The following is a 19,059-nucleotide window of genomic DNA, read 5'->3' as shown; positions in this document are numbered from 1 at the left end:
CAAGCTTTGATTACTAATCTAGACTAAAGTCAACTTTTACAGTAGCAAAAACTTGTTTAAGTTGATTAAACAGAAAGATGGCTTCGATACGAAACTCTAGGCGCTTGAATCACCTGATTTCGATAAACGAGCGAAAAGATAAACTAAAACAAAAATCAGATCAGAAATCGCGATCGAAAATAATCGCGAAAAATCCGAGAAAAAGAAAAACTGACGAACAGGCTAACGAACGAATGTCCGCTGTCTGCGGCTAAACGGCGAAAGTCGTTCGTTACAAAGAATGAACAAACGAACGGGCATTTGCTAAATAACTAAACCGAGGAAAAAAAGCTGATCTAATTTAAAAAACGCATCTAGGGTTTACCGAAAAAACCGAACCGACAAAGAAAACCGGCGGCGGCGGGGAACTCCGGCGACTCCGGCGAACTCCAGCGACGGCGGCGGGGTGGCGGGGCGGCGGCGCGGCTCCAGCGGGCTGGCGGGCGGCGGGGCTAGGGTTTTGGCGGGGCGGGCAGCTTGGGCCCTGGCGGGGCCGCGGGCTCGGCTTATAAAGCCGCCCGGGCGTAGTGTCCCGGTCGGACACGGCCCGGTAAGTCGGTTGACTTTTTTCTTAAAATAATTCCGCACAGGAAAACGAAGAAAAGAAATACTAAACTGACTCCAAAAATCCTGAAATAAATTTTCCCCGTCCGCTAAAAATCTACCGGACAAGGTGAACATTTATTTGGGACTCTAATGCAATTTTGAAAAACGCATATTTTTCCTAATTCAAATAAAATAGCGATAAAACTCCGAATAAAATTCTTATTTGATTTTAATATTAAATCTCCAATATTTCTTTATTTTGAGGAAGTCATTTTATCCTCTCTCTTTTATTCTTATAAAATGAATATTCGAAGAGAAAATAACTAAAACCAAACGATCCTCTTTTCAAAATTCAAGAAAACTCAAATATGAAAATAATGAAATTCCCAACTCTCTCTGTGGGTCCTTGAGTTGCGTAGAATTTCTAGGACCAAGCCGAAATGCAATAAAATATGATATGAAATGATGACCTAATGTATAACATTCCAAATTGAAAATTTGGGATGTTATAGCATAAGTGTCATCCCTGGATCGGTAATGCTGACACACACAGTACTTGAAGGATTTATAACAGAGTGGCAATCACACACTTATTACATCGAATGTCTCAAAAGAGAACTCACTACAATAAATATGGCTTAAGGCCATCTAAATAAGATAACAGCATAAGACTTTGGAAGATAATGTGAGTCCATCAACTCCAACGGCATAGCTGAGTGCATGACAATGACCTAGCGCACCTTACTCTTCGTCTGAAAAGTCTGCAACATGATATGTTGTAGCCCGAAACGGGTCAACACATGGAATATGATGGCAAGATAACACAGTAGAGCAATGAAACAAGTAAATGCTATCACTACATGCATATATGGCTGGTGGAGGCTCTATGGTTATAATGTTTTTGCGAAAAGCCAATTTTTCCCTACAACAAAGGAATATATTTTATTTAACTATCATGGTAGTTGAAAAACGTTGAGAATGGTAACCCCATCTCAACCCCAATTAAAAGTAATTAACATCCCAACAATTTAATTTAGGGTGATGAGATCCACATGATAATCCAAGAACCAGATACTCAAGATGTCCATAACCGGGGACACGACAAACCATGATTTGTTTGTACACTCTACAGAGGTTTGCGCACTTTTCCCCACAAGACTCGATCTCCTTCGTTGTATTTCTCGAACTGCATGGTGTTTGAGAAACGGATGACCAAGACACAGTCTTTCCGAAGAGGTCCCCTTAACCGATAGATAGGCCGGTACACCTATAATCCCCTACATCTGCTACCCCATCATGGAAAGGTTTCCCACAACTTACTCAACTATGCCAGAGCCCATAATGGCTTGTGGCTGCACACGGAAGTTTCTAGTATGAATAATCTTATGATCCCTTTGAGCCTGGGTGGCAAACCAAAAAGGACAGCACTGGTATATCCCCAGGTGCCCGCAACCAATCCACCCAGATGTGTGTTTAAGTAGCCACCTTAAGTAAACTATTAATTAAGAATCTCACATCTGTCATGGATACACTCAAACCCAATCCACGTCTACGAGCATAGCATGGCAATATAAGCATAACGTAGAAGTAACTCCCAGGGTTTGATAATAAAAGGGAAATAGGTTCTACCTCATCATCTACTTCCCAAAGCCCACATGTTAAGAGATCCTACTCATGCAATGTTTGAGTGCTGTAACCAATGCATAAAAACTGGGTAATAAAGGGGTATGATCAATGTGTTACTTGCCTTGCTGATGATCCGCAAAACCTAGTGACTCGTAGTAGCACGCTGCGCACTCTGGGAATTCTAGCGCAAACAAACAATAGCATACATAAGCACTCAAGAAAATATGCAAGGGGAAAACTTCAAATAAGAACATCCAAACTTAAAGTTCAATTAAAGAGGTTCGATTTGCAAAAAGAATCGATCAAAACGGAGATACGGAACAGAAACTACGGTCAAAAGGATTTCGTAGAAAAATTTGCTTGAAACCAAATTTTAAATTTGTAAAAACCTTGTTCAATTTGATTAAACAGAAAGAGGGTTTCGAAAAAAAGATTTTGGCGTTGGTTTCACTGGATTTGGACAAACGGTTAAGAAACGGCGAGGGTTTGAAGATTAGGGACTAATTTGTGATAAAAAATCGCAGATAGGTCCCTGGCCGAAAAAGAAAATAAAAGGAAAAAACTAACGAACGAACGTTTGCTAACAGAACCAATCTAACGAAAATCGTTCACTAACAGATCTAAACGAACTAATGTTCGTTAAATAAACTAAACCAAAAAACCTGAAATAAAACGCAATCTAATAAAAAAACGGATCTAGGTTTTTATCGAAAATAAAACCGACGAAAACCGGCGGCGACGAACTCCGGCGAGCCGGCGGTGGCGGATGGCAGCGCGGGCGACGGCGGCAGGCGGGCGGCGACGGCTAGGGTTAAGGTTCGGGGTGCGGCGACTTGGGCCTCGGGCTGGCTTATAAAGCCTAAGCTCGGACGGAATCCGGCTCGGGCACGACTCGTTAGGTCGGTTCGTTTTTTTGAACAGATTCCGCTGAGAAAATCCTAAAAAAACCTAAAAATGCCAAAACAAATTTTCACCGTCTAAATAAAATATTGAGAACAAAGTGAACATTTTCTTGGCCTAAAATGCAATTTTGAAAAATGCATATCTTTTTCTATTTCAAAAAATAGCAACAAAATCCAAATAAAATATTTATTTGATTTTAATGTTTTTCTTCCAATATTTCATTTATTTTTGGAGAAGTCATATTATCTCCACTCATATATTTTAATTATGAAATATTTTTGGAGAGAAAAAATAATTAAGACTAAAATGATCCACTTTTCAATATTTGAGAAAATTCAAATATGAAAACAATAAAATCCCCAACTCTCTCCGTGGTCCTCGAGTTGCTTAGGATTTTGGGATCACAAAGCCAAAATGCAAATAAAATATGGTATGCATATGATGACCTATTTATAAAATTCCAAATTGGAAATTTGGGATGTTACACCCCCTTCCATTCCCCACTCTAATCTGGTGCATGACACGTCGACCCAGATGCTGCCTCTCCCACATGTCGGCGCAGTACGTAAGAAGGAGAAAAGGATCATGTGGTATATATAGTGTATATATTAGTACTACTACTCACGTGAGGGGAGTGCGAACCACGACAGCCCAGTGAACCAGCAGGCGATAGGCCATAGAAAACAATGTGGTGATATGGCCATAAAAAACAATGTGCTACAGTCCAGTCTATAGCATGTACAGTACTACTCCTCTTCCTCGTCTCGGTTCATCGCCATCATACTTTCCCCATTCCTGTGTTTTCAGTATCTTGCGAATCAAAGAGGCCCTTAGTCTGGTTTAGGTCCGATTGTTTTTTATAAATGTGTTATATCCAAAATTTAATGAATGTGCTCCGGTTTCTATGAAAATAATCCGATTTGCATGGAGTAATTCATTCAGTTATTTATTCTTCTGCGGGGGGTTCGCATGTAATTCATGAGGTCTGAAATGTAAAGTATGCTAGCATGGTTGGATATGCTTCGGGTCGTGCATGCACTTCGACCCAGATGCTCTATGTCCCACATGTCGGCGAAAGGGAGCACGTGGAAATAGCCTAGGAGTACATATAGGAGGATAAATGCATGAAAAAAATATGTACTATGAAGCGTAGCTGCAGTTCAAAAGGAGACCTAAAGTGATGACATGTATAGGTCACACGCACCCAACTAGTGGTACTAGACGTATGGCTACATTTTCCCTAAAAAACGAGGTATGAGTACTCAGTACTCCTATTCTATCATCACGAGTCCCATCTGACAACAGCGTCCGTGCTACAGCTAGCTCTTCTCCCTTGTTTCTCTCTTCAAATTCTAACTCAGCCGAGACGCGATGGCGGGGTGGGGATTTGTCGATGGTCGGTTTGCTCAACCGCTACACCACAACCGAGAAAGCGTGCCCACGTTACACCATCCGGGAATAGTGCCGCACTTTGAAACTAGAACCGTCAATTATTTTGGGCTTGCATCTCGTCACATTCCAAATTACTACCATGCTATATTTAATTGCAAACCTGTTCACACCAATCACAACCTAAATGGTTTCCCACTTAGGAGCATATTAGTACTCGGTTATAAATACTACTTGCCAAGATGACTGCACATTCCTCCTCAACTCCTCATCCACAAAAAACAAACAAGTCATTCAGCATCGTTCCCTTATGTATACCAAGGCCAACGCGAGTTCCGGGTCGAGAGATTACCACCAGGGAGAGGCGAGCATGGAAGCGGAAGCACAAGAGATGTCCCACCTCGCCGCGAAAGCAGCCGACATATCCCGCCACGCGGCAGTAGCAGCACAGAGGTCCCGCTGCACCGCCGAAGCAGCATGGAGGTCCCACCGCATGATAACCCACAAGTATAGGGGATTAATTGTAGCCTCTTTCGATAAGTAAGAGTGTCAAACCCAACAAGGAGCTTAAGGTAGAACAAATATTCCCTCAAGTTCTATCGACCACCGATACAACTCTACGCACGCTTAGCGTTGGCCATACCTAGAACAAGTATGAAACTAGAAGTACTTTGTAGGTATTGTTGGATAGGTTTGCAAGATAATAAAGAGCGCGTAAATAAAAAGTAGGGGCTGTTTAGATGAAGACACAACTAAGTTAGTTTTAGTAGAGAGCTTGTTGTCACACAAGAAAGTTGTTTGTCCCTAGGCAATCGATAACTAGACCGGTAATCATTATTGTAATTTTATTTGAGGGAGAGGCATAAGCTAACATACTTTCTCTTCTTGGATCATATGCACTTATGATTGGAACTCTAGAAAGCATCCGCAACTACTAAAGATCATTAAGGTAAAACCCAACCATAGCATTATAAGGCATCAAGTCCTCTTTACTCCCATACGCAAACAACCTACTTACTCGGGTATGTGCTTCTGTCACTCACGCCACCCACCACAAGCAAATCATGAACATATTCCAAACCCTACAGCGGGGATCCCTCACGCTTGCACGACACAGAGAGCACCATATGATAGCACCAATAATAAAACATGCAACTCAAACCAATCACGATCATCAATTAACCCATAGGACAAAACAGATCTACTCAAACATCATAGGATAGCCATACATCATTGGGAAATAATATATAGCATCGAGCACCATGTTTAAGTAGAGATTACAATGGGTAAAAGAGGGATTACACCACTGCATAGAGGGGGAAGAGTTGGTGATGACGGTGGTGAAGTTGTTGGTGTAGATCGTTGTTGCGATGATGGCCCCGGCAGCGTTCCGGCGCCACCGGGAGAGAGCCCCCACTACAAAAAAAGACACATCCGTGACATTTTGGGCCGATTGAAATTTTTTTCTGTCATACATATGACACTTCTATGACGATAATTGTGACAAAACCCGGTATCATCATAGATGTGGTGGGCTCCTACTTCTATGACAAAAAATCATGACAGAAAATGGGCTTTTCGTCCTGGGCGGGCTGGAGACGCAGCTGCATGACATTCTTTGGGCCGTCCATGACGGAAAAAACCATGGTGGAAGCGAGGGGGAGGAAAATTTCGGGGAGTTCCCGGTTACGGTGGGAGGTCGGGGGCCGAGTGATGCGCGTTTCTCTCGTACACGTACGCGCATGTGTGTGAGGCGTTGGCTCTAACTGAACCCGAGCGAGGCGTTGGGCTCTAAGTGAACCCGAGCGATCGGTCGATGGCTGTTAACTGAACCCGATCGAGCGATTCCTTCGCTACTGCTGCTAACTGAAGCCGATCAATGGGATGAACAGTGAGCGTTGCGGGGGGTTTGGATGAACAGTGAGCGGTGGCGTTGCCTCTAGATGAACATGACCCTGTGGTGTGGTGGAGGGCTGGATAAACAGTAGACGGTGGAGGGGTGCCTGTGGAGGTGTGGATCAACAGGACCCCATGGTGTGGAGGGCTGGATGAACAGTAGACAGTGGAGGGGTGGTTGAACAGGACCCCGTGGTGTGGAGGGCTGGATGAACAGTAGACGGTGGAGGGGTGCCAGTGGAGGGGTGGTTGAACAGGACCCCGTGGTGTGGAGGGTCGGATGAACAGTAGACGGTGGAGGGGTGGTTGAACAGTAGCCGGTGGAGTAGCGCGGTGGAGGCTGGATGAACAGGAGCCCATGGAGGCTGGATGAACACGAGCCCGTGGAGGCTGGATGAACAGGAGCTCGTGGAGGCTGGAGGAGGTCGACGGTGGAGATGAATAGTATCCCGTGGAGTCCTGTTTTGCGGTACGCCACACCCCTCCCGATGAACAGGACCCCGTTTCGATCGTAGCGCTCCAACACAAGTCTGTTTCGTCCGTTTTGCGGTACGCCACAACCCTCCCGATCAACAGGACCCCCGTTTCGACCGTAGGAGGTCTGTTTCCTCCGTTTTGCGGTATGCCAGACCCCTCCTGATGAATAGGATCCCGTTTCGAACGTGGCCGGTCGAACATAAGGCCGTTTCCTCCGTTCTGCGGTACGCCAGGCCTCGTTTCCATCGCCTGTTCCGTCCAAGCCCTCCCGATGAACACGACGCATTCCGTTGCCTCCCCATGAACACGACGCATTCCGTTGCCTCCCCATGAACACGACGACGATGCTGTTTCTCCGTTCCGACCCAGCCATGTACACGAGCCCTGGCCGTACGTATGCGCGAGTAGGCCTTCGAGACCCCACCCGTATGTACACATACATGGCCGTATTTTCTTTCTTGCACCCTGGCCGCAGTACATACGTGTAAATGCTACATGCGCGCCTCTACTACGACACGTGCGCACCTCTACTACAACACGTGCGCGCCTCTACTACGACACGTGCGCGCCTCTACATCGACCAGTATGTATGTACACGTTCGCGACCAGAATGACAACGCTACATATGCTTCGACCAGGTGGGTCCCGACTGTCAGGCACTTCCTTGCCTGCAAAGATGTAGCTGGTCGGTCCCAGCAGTCAGGGGGCGAATCATTTTTTTGCCCGGACGCACTTCCTTGCGTGCGAAGATGTAGCTGGTGGGTCCCAGCAGTCAGAGGAAATGTTTTTTTCGCGAAATACAGTGGCCCGTCCGGTGGGTCCCAGCTGTCATGTGGAGGAATCATTATTTTCCCCGTAATAAGGAGGCACTTCCTTGTTGCGGCCGTGGACCTAGCTGTCAGCCTCTCCACGTACAGTCCACGTCCGATGGAAGTCGTTCCTTGACCACGTTGACCACGCCGCGCCGAGAGCACCAGTGCAGTGGACGACGACGAGGCCTAGGAAGGGGACGACACGGAGGCAGGGAAGACTCGACAGTTGTTTCCCATGCGGAGGGGAGTACGACTGTACGAGGGTTTACTGGTTCGTCTGCCGTCGCCGGAGAATAACAGCAGGTGTGGGTGAGTAGAGGGATGGCTAGGCCAGCGATGGGAGTACGGTCAGGCGGTGAGGCCTACGTGGCAGCACAGCCGCCCGCGAGGAGGAGGGAGCAGGCAGTCCCGCCGGCGCTTGTTTGAGCGGCTGAGCAGGAAGAGCAGAGATTGAAGAAGCACGACAGCCGTTGGATGGACATCCAACAGTCAGTGCTTGTGCGTCAACCTTTTTTTAGGAAAGCCTCAAATCTGTGGAAAACGGCATACAACCCATCTGCCATTATTTCTAATAATTTACAGCCCATTTGCTAATTCTTAAGGTTTTTTTGGAGCCCATATTCTTTTTGTTAGCATTACAGCCCATATTGTGGCAACGGTTAAAAAATTATACGAAATTTTGCATATTTCGGTGCGGTCCGAACTGTTTTTAATCCCGAAATTTCAACTCATGTTCAAACTGATTTTAAAAATAAATGTATATCAATATAAAATCCAACAAATTCTCCATGCATAAAAATTAATGTAATTTAAAATCTTGAAATGAAAAAAAAGATATTTGAAACTAATTGCCAGTTTGATGTGTTTTAAAAATGTACAACCCATTTCTCATTACTGATGGGCCATTTTCTCGGCCAGTCGAATGAAAGCTCTCCTCGTCTTGAAAGATTTGCAGCCCAACAGGCCTGACAAAGCGACTTACTTGGCAAATCACAAAAAAACTGGGTTGTGGCCGTGGACCCAGCTGTCAGCCTTTCCACGTACAGTACTCTTCCGATGGAAGTCGTTCCTTGACCATGTTGATCATGCCGCATGGAGAGCACCACGGCGGTGGACGACGGCGAGGCCTAGGAAGGGGACGACACGGCAGTGGAAGCCCACGCGGGGAGGACTACGAGGGTTCACTGGTTCGGCTACGGTGTGAGGCTGCCGTCGCCACAGGGCCTGGCCAGCGGTGGGAATAGTAGGGGGCGGTGAGGCCTCTGCGGCAGCACAGCCGGCCACGGGAGGCAGGAGCATGCGGCATGACCGGCGTTGCTTTGGGCGGCTGGAGCAAGAAGACCAGAGGTTGAAGAAGCACTATGGCCGTTGGGTGGACATCGTACGGTCACTGGAGCTATAATCGTTCATATTGACTAAGTTGACAAAGCCCTTCGTCCCCGTCAACTTAGTAGGCCCACAAGTCAGCCTCCCAGCAAGGTGGGTCCCAGCTAGCTGGGGGAGTATTCATTTTTTTGTGCGTAATAAGGAGGCACTTCCGGTGGGTCCGAGCTGACAGCGGGGGGAACGTTTTTTTCGCGAAATACGGTGGCCCGTCCGGTGGGTCCCAGCAGTCAGGGGAAAACAAATTTTTTCGCAAAATACTGGTGGCCCGTCCGGTGGGTCCCCGCTGTCAGGTGGAGGAATAATTATTTTCCGCATAATAAGGAGGCACTTCCTTGCGGCTGCCGTGCACCCAGCTGCCAGCCTCTCCCCGTACAGTACTCTTCTGATGGAAGTTGGTTGTTGACCACGTTGACCATGCCGCGCCGAGAGCACCAGGGCGGTGGACGACAGCGAGGACTAGGAAGGGGACGACTCGGAGCCGGGGAAGACGCAGCAGTGGATGCCCACGCGAAGAGGAGTACGAGGGTTCACTGGTTCGGCTGCAGTGTGAGGCTGCTATTGCCGCAGAATAACAGGGGGTGTGGGTGAGTAGAGGGATGGCCTGGCCAGCGGTGGGAGTAGTAGGGGGTGGTGAGGCCTCCGTGGCATCACAGCCGGCCACGGGAGGCAGGAGCACGCGGCACGACCGGCGCTGGTTTGGGCGGCTGGAGCAAGAAGACTAGAGGTTGAAGAAGCACTACGGCCGTTGGATGAACATCGTATGGTAACAGGATCTAGAATCGTTCATATTGACTAAGTTTACAAAGCCCTCCATCCCCGTCAACTTGGTAGGCCCACAAGTCAGCCTCCCACTATGCTGGGTTCCAGCTGGCAGGGGGAATATTCATTTCTTTGTGCGTAATAATGAGGCACTTCCTTGCATGCGAAGATAGCTGGTGGGTCCGACATGTCAGCGGGGGGGGGGGGCACTTTATTTCGCGAAATACAGAGGCCCTTCCGGTGGGTCCCAGATGTCAGGTGGAGGAATCATAATTTTGCGCGTAATAAGGAGGCATTTCCTTGTGTGCGGCCGTGGACCCAGCTGTCAGCCTCTCCACTCACAGTCTACTTCCGATGGTGTCGTTCGTTGACCACGTTGACCACGCCACGCCGAGCGCATCCGAGGTGGTGGACGACGGCGAGGCCCCGGACAGCAACGAGCCGGAGATGGGAAGGCGTGGGAGTAGAGTCGCAGACAGAGAGGTGTACGAGGGTTAAATGGTTCTAGTGCGGTGTGGTTCGGCAGTCGGTGGAGAAGAATAGGAGGTGTGGAGGAGTGGAGGGATGGCCTGGCCAACGGTGGAGTAGCGCTTCATAGCGAAGCGTGCTAAGCAGAGCTGCTAGCAGCAGGAGGCGGGAGGTGGTCCCAGTGGCGCTGGAGGAAGAAGACGAGAGATTGAAGATGGATGCCGGTCGTTGGATGTAAATCCAACGGCTAACATGTCAGAATCATTTGTTGACTAAATTGACAACGACTTGCATTGGCTTCAACCTATTGGCCCACATTTCAGCCTCCAAAAATGTGGCACGTATTCAACCCATTTTTTTTAGAATTTACAGTCTTTTTTTGCGCGGTAGAATTTACAGTCAATTTGATCTTTTTTTAATTACATCCATTAGCTGGGCTGGGTGAACAAATAATGTAGCATCCATGCGGCCCGTTTATTTTATTTCCTAAAAAATTACAGGCCATTTGCACTTTCTCGAAATACACGATTTTGCTGGGCTAATTCTAATTATAATGTTGGGTTGGGCCAGCAATGTTATCAAAAAATAAAAAGGGGTTGAGCATTTTGTTATAAATATATTTAAATAATAAGTGATATTATTACATTCATCCTTAAATCTTACCAAGCTTTTGTACACAATCACTAGGATTTTCGTGCCAAAACAATCCAGGATTTTATTTGTTAAGAAATTATTTTTATAAGTTAATAAGATGTGGGATATTGTTTTCTTACATATGTAAGTATCTGTTAAATATATGATGACAATAAAAATAATATATAATAACATATGAAATAATTTTTTTTAGAAAAACAGGGAGCATCTCCCCGGTTCCATTGCTGAGAACGAAACCACAACATATTCTGATACAGCAGCTCAAAGAGCAGTTCGAAAGAAAAGGTAGAAAGGCTACAAACTAGGGGGTGGATGAACAAGTTCTCTAAATAACACAAATCACCCGAGCGGTGCCAAAGGCAGAGCGGATAGAGCACTCAAATGACACAAGGAGGGTCCAGCGAAGCCTTCATGGTCTTCAGCCGAGGGGCCGTGTCAGCCTACGGCGACCAGTAAGCAAGCGGAGACACCGGGCTGGAAGGCGTAGCATGGTGGATGTCCCTCTTTTTCGGCGCCAGGTGCCCATCATCTTCATCAGAGATCTTGAGACGAGCCCATGGGTCCAGCCCCAGAGCAGGTCGGGCCTTGTTCAGCCACAAGTGATCGCCAACGGTTTCTGGAGGGATCTTGTTAGGGTTTCCACGAAGCTCATCAACTTGTCCTTGTGTGATCCGGAGGAGAGAATCACCCAATTACTCACCATGTTCCTGATCAACTCAAGACCTGCGGAATGGAAATCCAGGAGGTGTTACTGAAAATCATAGCATTTCTATATTTTCAGAGGCACCAAAGGACATATGAGCTAACAGTGTTTAAAACTGAGCACTTTTTGGTAGCAATCCAGAATCTGGTGACAGATTCGAAGGATGAGCCAATCTGACTAGAGAAATATTCCTCAATGTGGGCCCAGAGATGTTTAGCAACTATACATTCAAAAAATAGGTGAGAACAAGACTCTTGTTCCAAGCAGTAAACACAATCAAGGGGTTTGATGATGTGTCTCTTCCTAAGGTTATCCCTAGTCATCAATTTCTTTTTGGAGAGAAGCCAGAGAAATACATGAATTTTAGGGGGAACTCTCAATTTCCAGACAGCAGGAATAAACACGGGTTGAATCCCTCTAAAGTTGATAACAAGATAGAGGGAGCTAGAGGAATACTTCCCCTTATTGTCCAGCTGCCAAATCAGGGCATCCGGCTCAGCAGTAAAGGTAATGCTTTTGGCAATTTCCTCCAACTGGAACCATTGTTCCATGAGACTATCACTAAAGTTCCTTCTAAAAGAGAGTTTTAGGCATTGACTGTCCCAAACTTCATTGACACTTTTGTTAAGCTCATTGCGGACAGACTAAATAGGCCAAAATTGGACTGCTAGGGGGGATGTGCCAAACCAAGTATCTTCCCAGAACCTGGTTCTGCTCCCATCCCCTATGTTCCATCTGTAGCCAAATTTCATAGCATGCATAATAGATTTTAATCATTTCCATAATCTAGAGGTCTTAGGGTTGGAGGCAGGGACAAAAATATTAGGTTTATTTCCTAGGTATTTATGGGCAATAAGAAGCTTCCAGGGTTTCAGGTCTTCTTCATAGAATCTTTTAATCCAAGACCCCAGAAGACATATGTTAATTTCTTGGAGGTTAGGTATGCCTAGGCCTCCAAAATCTTTTTTAATAGAGACTAGGTCCCAATTAGCAAGGTGTAGCTTCCTATTTCCCTCAAAATCATTCCACAAGCAATGAGACATCTAAGAATTAATGAGTTTACTGCCCATTTAGGGAACTTGAAGGAGAGGAGATACACTGGAATGCTAGCCAAACAAGCTTGTATGAGGATCAATCTACCTCTGTAAGAGAGAAGTTTGCCCCTCCACCCAGCAATCCTTTTAATGATTTTATCCAGAAGGGGTTGGACATCCTCTCTCCTCAGTTTATCATAGTGGAGAGGGATACCTAGGTACTTAATGGGGAAGTTACCTTTATTACAAACTAGAATAGAGAGGAAGTCAGCTAACTCCTGATCATCCATGTTGATAGGGATGATTTCACTTATAGAGTAGTTGATTCTCATGCCTGAGACTTGTTCAAACCAGGTTAGAACAGTTTTCAGATTGCTAGCATGTGTGGAGTCATTGTCGCAGATGATGCCACCAGGGCAGACCTCAGGACAGAGCCCTGCAATCAGACTATGATCAGCAGCTTTGCTCAGCATTTTAGTAAGAACATCCACTACTAAATTAAACAAAAGCGGGAAGATGGGGTCACCTTGCTTAAGGCCTTTACCAGCAAGGAAAAAAATCACTTTCACAGTTATTTAACTTGACCCCAACAGACCCCCCATGAGTAAGTTGTTGGATCCAACTCTCATCTATAAAGGCTTGGAAAAGATCTAAGAGATCATTTTTCACCAAGTCCCAAAAATGCTTGTAAAACAAGAAGGGAATCCCATCAGGACGAGGAGCCCCATCAGGATAAGACCTAAAAATGGCTTCCTTCACCTCTGTCTCTGAAAAAGGGGCTTCTAGCAGCTCATTTTCAGCAGGAGAGACTTTTTCAGAAGCAGAGAAAAAATTGTTTTGTAGAGAGAACCCAGAAGGGTTTTCTTTCTTAAACAGGTCTTTTTAGAAGTCACTAGCCACTTTCAGCATCTCATCTACCTCAGTAACAGGGCCATTAGGGCCATCAATGGAGTGAATGAGGGTTTTCCTCCTCCTCTGGTTAGCTACTGCATGGAAGTAAGCAGTATTTCTATCACCCTCCTTAATGTTCCTATCTCTAGACCTTTGTTTGGCTTTGATTTCTTCTTGAAGCCAAATTTTCTTGAGCTCTCCATGGACAAAGTTTAATCTATTAGTCTCAGCCTCAGAGAGGTCAGTGGTTTCTACCTTAATATCTAGAGAATCAAACTCAAGGAGGAGAAGCCTTTTGTATCTTCTAATATTAGCTTCCTCATTGGAGTTCCACCCTTTGGTAGTTCTTCTAAATCTCCTGATTTTGATCTGCCAATTTTCTAGGGGGCAGCTGCTCTGAGTAGGCTCATTCCAGATTTTCCTGACTAGCTCAGTAAAATCTTCTCTAAGCAACCACCACTTTTCAAATTTAAAACTATTGATCTTTGGAGTTTGGTTAAGACCAGAGTCCCAAAGCAAAGGAGTGTGGTCACTACCACATCTGGGCAGAGCTCTACAACTAGAAAGGGGAAAGAAACTATCTAATTCTGTGTCATAGAAAATTCTGTCAATGGTGGACATAATCCTAGAGCAGCACTTCCAACATATCTAGCAGAACTGTGGGTTTTCCTTCTGACAGGGCAATTCTCAACTTTATGGGTAACCATTTTGCAGATAAAACAACTCTTGGGCTTGACACATTTATCCAAATGATGCTCTGGTTCCCCACAGTTGTAGCAGATCATCTCAGAGTATGCCATAAGGCCTGAAGCAGGGGTAGGAGCAGTTTTCTCGATGTCCTATCTCTTCTTTTGCTGATTCTTGCCTTGAGATTTCCCACTGATCTGAGAGTCAGAACCACCAGCAGATTGATCTTGTGCAATTACAGGAGCCAGCCCAGATTGTGCCCCCATTTGGGGCGGAGGTGGGCCGTACCACTGCCCAACCGGCGCTCCCCCCATTGTGATAGGGGAAATTCATCGGAGTTCCTGGTTCCTTCTCATCCTCCAGCCAGATGTTGTCTCTCAGGAAGCAGAAATAACCACCAGACAGCTCTGTAGGATCGAAAATATGTCTAGAGGGGGCTGATTAGACTACTTGACCAAATAAAAATCTATCATTTTCCCAATTTTAGTCTTTGGAAGATTTTAGCTATCTTAGCACACATCAAGCAATCTTAACACAATTCAAGCAAGCATGCAAAGAGTCTATGAGCAGCGGAAAGTAAAGCATGCAACTTGCAAGAATGTAAAGGGAAGTATTTGGAGAATTCAAACGCAATTGGAGACAAAGATGTTTTTGTCGTGGTTCCGATAGGTGGTGCTATCGTACATCCACGTTGATGGAGACTTCAACCCACGGAGGGTAACGGTTGCGCGAGTACACGGAGGGCTCCACCCATGAAGGGTCCACGAAGAAGCAACCTTGTCTATCCCATCATGGCCATCGCCCACGAAGGACTTGCCTCACTAGAGGTAGATCTTCACGAAGTAGGTGATCTCCTTGCCCTTACAAACTCCTTGGTTAAACTCCACAATCTTTGTCGGAGGCTCCCAAGTGACACCTAGCCAATCTAGGAGACACCACTCTCCAAGAAGTAACAAATGGTGTGTTGATGATGAACTCCTTGCTCTTGTGCTTCAAATGATAGTCTCCCCAACACTCAACTCTCTCTCACAGGATTTGGATTTGGTGGAAAGATGATTTGACTGGAAAGCAACTTGGGGAAGGCTAGAGATCAAGATTCATATGGTAGGAATGGAATATCTTGGTCTCAACACAAGTGTAGGTGGTTCTCTCTCAGAAAATATAGGTTGGAAGTGTAGGTATGTTCTGATGGCTCTCTCCAAGAATGAAGAGTGGGTGGAGGGGTATATATAGCCTCCACACAAAAACTAACCGTTACACACAATTTACCAATCTCAGTGAGACCGAAGTGAAAGACTCGGTTAGACCGATTCAGCAAACCTAGTGACCGTTAGGGTTTTCGGTGGGACTGAGATGCAACTCGGTAGGGCCGATATGGTTAGGGTTAGGGCATAACGTAATCTCGGTGTGACCGATTACACAAACTCGGTGGGACTGATTTTGGTAATAAGCTAACGAGAGAGTTGGTCAGGTAAACTCGGTGGGACCGATCGCTCATTTCGGTGGGACCGAAATGTTACGAAGGAGAAACAGAGAGTTTACATTGCAATCTCGGTGGGACTGATTGCTCATCTCGGTAGGACCGAAACGTTATGAAGGGAAACAGAGAGATTACAACCCCATCTCGGTGTGACTGAAATCCCTATCGGTGAGACCGATTTGACTAGGGTTTGTGGCAGTGGCTATGACATTTGAAACTCGGTGGCATCGGATAGAAAGAATCGGTAGGGCCGAGTTTGACTTTTGGTTTAGGTCATATGTGGATGTGGGAAGGTAGTTGAGGGTTTTGGAGCATATCACTAAGCACTATGGAGTAAGAACCTCATTAAACAACACCTCATCCCTCCTTGATAGTATTGGCTTTTCCTATAGACTCAATGTGATCTTGGATCACTAAAATATAAAATGTAGAGTCTTGAGCTTTGAGCTTGGGCCAATCTTTTTTTCCTTAACATTTTGAGGGGTCCACATTCCTCATCCATGCCATGCCATACACTGAGCTTTTCCTGAAATATTAATCTTGGAATAGCATTAGCTCAATGAGCTATATGTTGTTAGGAATTAACAAAACCACCTAGGGATAGTTGCACTTTCAATCTCCCCCTTTTTGGTAATTGATGACAACATATAGATCAAAGCTTCGACAAATGATAGTAAGAGAGAAAAACATTGGTGCTTTGAGAAGTATGTGAAAAGCAAGAGCTCCCCCTAAATTTGTGCATAGTTTATGATTTGCTTTGGACTGCAAATGCACAGAGAATTAGGCTCATGGGTTACTCTTCCATGTCACATATATCTTGGTGGAGCGCTCAAAATGATAATAATTAAATACATGCACTCATCACCAAGCAAAGTGAATGATCATATAGGGATGAAATGATAATATCATCCAATAAGCATTAAGGTAGCATATGGTCAAACACATGATCATCCAAGTATCACACAGACAAAAAAGGTACCTCAAACAAGCAAAGCAAATAAAGTTCAACCACCAAAGCAAGAGAGAATAAAAAGCAACGCTCTCTCTCGAAGCCTATGATTTATACATTTTTCTCCCCCTTTGGCAACATGTTACCAAAAAGTTCCTAGAAAATGCATAGCACTAAATCGTCTCTCAGGCTTGGTCTTCAGGTGGTGGTGTCCGGATAACTCCAAGAACGAAGGCTTCAGTCGAAGTAGATGGAACTGATGGAGTAGGTGCTGGAGCTGGTGGCACAGAAGCTGTAGCTGGTGCAGATGACGTGGCTCTGGTGTCTGGAACAGGCACTGCAGCAGACCTCTGAGCTCTAGGCACTCTGGCAAATGCATCAGTGGTTTTCTTGCCCTTCCTCTCCTGCATATCATCTTCAAGTTGCTCCACAACAGACTGAATCTCAGTTACCTTCACATCCAAGTCATCTTCACTCTCTTTTGGGGCATTGATGATCTCATCATTCCATTTTGTGAGCTTCTGAGCCACAAACTCATCGACTCCACAAGCCTTGAAACTGTCATGTACACCTGGATAGTGATCCTCATTCTCCTTGATGTAGTCCCAGTCGACCCATCTCATGTCACACACTATGGGCTTCTTGTCAAGAAAGATGGTCTCATAGAAGTCCTACTGTTCCTTTGTATGGAACCTGTAATCCACAGCAGTCCTCCTCCTGGTGGCATATGGATCAGACTCTCTCCATAGCCTCAGACCTGAGTCCTTCCTGATTTTCATGTTCTCAGCAACTGGATGAGCATCATTGTGATCTGGGATTTTTCGCTTCAGCTTCCTCAAGACATGTGACTCATCATCTTCTTCTTCCATTTTAGCTTCAGGCACTGGGGCTTTGTTCTTTTCCTCAGCAGGGATGTTCCTGGTGCTCCTCTTCGGTTTTGGTTTTGGAGCTGGAGCTGCAGCCTTTGGAGCAGTCTTAGGTTAGATGGAACAGCCCCTGCCCTGATGGCATCACCCATAAGCTTCTGAGCTTTGGGTGCTGGTGCAACATCTTCTTCCTCTTCCTCTTCAGAATCTCTCATGATTGAGGATCTCCCAAGAACTCAAGCAGTGGTCTTTTTGACCCTCTCCTTCCTCTTCTTCCCTTCCACAGCAGTCTCTTTGGGTTCAGATTCCAAAGGGACTTGAGTAGATGCTCTGGCCTTAGACATTGGAATTCTCTTTGCACGAACCTTTTGCTTCATGCCTACCTTGGTGGCAGCAGCAGTGCCATACTCCTTCTTAACCACTTTCTTCTTGGAAGTGGCCTCATCCTCAACTGCCACATAGTCTTCATACTTAGATTCAGAGGTCTTCTTGTTTCTTGCCCTGGTGGCAGCTTTGGGTAAGTTGCTTGGGGTGCTCCTACTACCATCATCTGAACTGCTAGAGGGACTAGAGCCCTCACTCAGGTGAACCTGCTCCTCTGACCTGTTCTGGCTGTCACTTTGATCAGACATATTGCAAACACTAATAGCAGACCCTGTGAATAAATATAGATGAGATAGAGTGGATGAGCATCAAAAAATGCAGAGGCTTTTGCAAAATAATGAGTCAAAAACTTAGTTTTAGTTTTCCACAGAAAGCATTTCGGATCAACCGATTTGTAAACTCGGTGATACCGAAGCAGCTATTGAACCTAAACTAGTGAACTCGGTCAGACCGAGTCATAGTTCGGTGGCACCGAGACTGCTAGGGTTTCACAAAGTCATGAACTCGGTCACACCGATTTGCAATTCTCAGTCAGACCGAGAACCACATGTGCAATGGCCTAAGCCGAATCGGTGGTACCGAGTTCCACAACTCGATGGGTCCGAGATGGTTCCGGTGGAAACCTAACCCTAAATTCTTAATTCACGACTAAAGTACGGAGTGTTTTGACTGGATAAGAGTGATCTCAATCGTGGCAAGATACATGGCGAACACAATGTGCTAGGAATCAGATAGGGGTAGCACAGTGATCGAGTTCATACCCTAGTTCAGTAGAGAACTCGCTACGGCGGCAACGGCAGGGTTGATTCCCGTTAACGGTGGCAGAGACTAGTGGCAGGAGGCGGCTGGCGACGAGGAAGACGATCCGGAGACCCTGGAGGTAGAGCGGGCTAAGCGCGGGTCGAGGAGGTTCGGAAAGTTTTCCAAAATTTGACCCGTGGGTATATATAGCCCGACCCAGTTAGCGTGACTGAGTGGAACAACTCGGTGGCACCGAGATTCATAACTGCAAGCAGTTACTGAAACATGGTGTGACCGAAAGGTTCGAATCGGTTGCACCGAGGTAGAAAACCTAGATCGACTTAGTGATCTCGGTATGACCGAAATGGG

Source organism: Triticum urartu, chromosome 1, assembly GCF_003073215.2.
Source record: "Triticum urartu cultivar G1812 chromosome 1, Tu2.1, whole genome shotgun sequence".
Classification (NCBI taxonomy): Eukaryota; Viridiplantae; Streptophyta; class Magnoliopsida; order Poales; family Poaceae; genus Triticum; species Triticum urartu.
The sequence above is the reverse complement of the archived record's forward strand: the minus strand, read 5'-3'. Positions refer to the sequence as shown.